Below are 3,135 nucleotides of genomic sequence, written 5' to 3'. Positions count from 1 at the left end.
GAAATAGTGCTATCCTTGATCCCCAAAACAAGTTTACAAAGAACCTTTTGATGGGTCAAGATTGAAGACAGATGATGTCACAGAGAGTCAAGTGGTAATGATGTCTCAGGATATAATAGGAAGTAGCAAAATAGTACTGGAAACAAAAACAAAAACAAAAGCAAAAACAAAGCAACCATGAGTGAACTAGAAACACTTATACAGAAAAGGTAAGATGTTGAAAGATTCTCAAATGGGGATCATATGAATTACTTGAGTGTTATAGATGACAAGAGTATAATTTATGTAAAGATACATGGTTATGCTGAGTAATAAATGCTGTAAAGCCATGCCATAATATGCTCATATTTCTACATGTGTAATAATTAGAATTTTCTAATTTTAGTAAAATTCTAGCACTTTGTCTTCTACCCTTAAAGTGTTCTAGACCTTCAACTGTGTTCTTTTTACAGTCACTAGGAAATTATTTTACAAAAAGGTCAGCAGACTTCACATGTTAGTATTGATGGGAGAAGGCAACTTATATACCTAGTATTAGTTTTGTAAATAGAATGTTTTACATAGTATCTTATTTGTAATAGGTGTTCACAGATTTTGCTACATGATGGCTTCCTGATTGTTTTAAACTCTTGTCCCAATAGTTTGTGTATATGTATGTGTGTGCATGTGCACACATATGTTAATGAGTAAAATTCCTATAGTAAGGTATGTTTAATTTAAAAGGTTATTTTATGTTCCCCAAACACATTTCTGCAATGCTAGACATTAAATACTAGGCTTCACTCATGCTAAAATAATATTCTGCCACTGAACAACAGCACCAACACTATTATGTATTTTTAAAAAATGGAAAACAAAAAAATGCATAGATGATGCTTAGGTAATATATCATATACCACTCAGCTCAAATCACCACACATCTCTCTAAATGTAACTCATAACTCCTTTGCTCCTTTGGCTCTTTCAATCATTGCTTTGCTTTTGCTTCTTATCTTACATCTGTGACCAGTTTCTGTGATGTGCCTTAATGATTGCCTAGACATTCTTGAATATGTTAACTTTGAGTTAAAGCACTGACTGGCCTTTAAAAAAAATGGACTAAAGGTGGGGGTCTTTACAGATTTATTTGTAGGTTTTTGTTTTCAAATTTAATTTTGGAATGCAATTGCTTGACAAAGACCTGAGGAGGACCATTTACCTCTAGATGCCCAAAATTTCCTGGAATAGTCCTAATTCATATAAAGTCTCAAATGTATTGAAAATGTGTATTGACTGACTTCAAAGGATCATAATTATATGACAGATGAGCTGTGTGATATATTTTTTTAATTTAGCTACTATCTAAACTGAAGAGAGAATTTTTGAACATGGCATGCTATGGTTTCTCCTCACTCCTTACACTTTAGTACAACACATTTAATGAACTGAGGTTGTTTTAGTCACTTATTCAGCCCTGGAATAGATGTGTGATGAAAATGAGAAGGCCCAAATTGCAAACATTTTAAAATGTCAGGTTCTGCACTAACCCTCTTATTTCAATCACAGTATGGCATAGGTCCTTACTGAGGTGTTCCTTCACTGCATTGAGCTCTGCTTAACGTTCTGCAAAGTCCCATAGCTCAAAGATGCTAGAACCAAGAATCAAAGCCAAGATCTGAATATTATACTTTCATTTGTATTGTGGAACTAAGGCTCCCTTACAAATCAAGTTATCAATGTTTGTATGTATCTCTTTTTCATTCTAACTGAAACTTAAATAACTGATGAAAGTAGAGGTTCAAGTATGTTCTCATCCATTCACTATGGTACCTTAAGCATTGCCTTTGTGCTATTGGCTAGTATTAACAATTCAAGAGGCTGAACAAAGAATTCTCACNTGAAAAATACCGAATGGCAGAGAAGCACCTGAAAAAATGTTCAACATCCTTAATCATCAGGGAAATGCAANTCAAAACAACCCTGAGATTCCACCTCACACCAGTCAGAATGGCTAAGATCAAAAATTCAGGTGACAGCAGATGCTGGCGAGGATGTGGAGAAAGAGGAACACTCCTTCATTGTTGGTGGGATTGCAAGCTGGTACAACCACTCTGGAAATCAGTTTGGCGGTTCCTCAGAAAATTGGACATAATACTACCAGAGGATCCAGCAATACCTCTCCTGGGCATCTAACCAGAAGATGTTCCAACCGGTAAGAAGGACACATGCTCCACTATGTTCATAGCAGCCTTATTTATAATAGCCAGAAGCTGGAAAGAATCCAGATGCCCCTCAACAGAGGAATGGATACAGAAAATGTGGTACATTTACACAATGGAGTACTACTCAGCTATTAAAAGGAATGAATTTATGAAATTCCTAGGCAAATGGATGGATCTGGAGGGCATCATCCTGAGTGAGGTAACATATTCACAAAGGAACTCACACAATATGTACTCACTGATAAGTGGATATTAGCCCAAAAACTTAGGATACCCAAGATATAAGATAAAATTTGTTAAACGCATGAAACTCAAGAAGAACGAAGACCAAAGTGTGGACACTGTGCCCCTTCTTGGAATTGGGAACAAAACACCCATGGAAAGAGTTACAGAGATAAAGTTTGGAGCTGTGAAGAAAGGATGGACCATCTAAAGACTGCCGTATCCAGGGATCCATCCCATAATCAGCTTCCAAACGCTGACACCATTGCATACACTAGCAAGATTTTGCTGAAAGGACCCAGATATAGCTGTCTCTTGTGAGACAAGGCCAGGGCCTAGCAAACACAGAAGTGGATGCTCACAGTCAGCTATTGGATGGATCACAGGGCCCCCAATGGAAGAGCTAGAGAAAGTACCCAAGGAGCTAAAGGGAACTGCAACCCCATAGGTGGAACATTATTATGAACTAACCAGTACCCCAGAGCTCTTGACTCTAGCTGCATTTGTATCAAAAGATGGCCTAGTCGGCCATCACTGGAAAGAGAGGCCCATTGGACTTGCCAACTTTATATGCCCCAGTACAGGGGAATGCCAGGGCCAAGGGGTGGGGGTGGGTGGGTGGGGGACNGGGGGGGGAGTGTATTGGGGACTTTTTGGATAGCATTGGAAATGTAATTGAGGAAAATACCTAATTAAAAAAAAAAACAATTCA

Source organism: Mus caroli, chromosome 12 (genome assembly GCF_900094665.2).
Source record: "Mus caroli chromosome 12, CAROLI_EIJ_v1.1, whole genome shotgun sequence".
Classification (NCBI taxonomy): Eukaryota; Metazoa; Chordata; class Mammalia; order Rodentia; family Muridae; genus Mus; species Mus caroli.
This window is presented reverse-complemented; position numbering follows the sequence as displayed.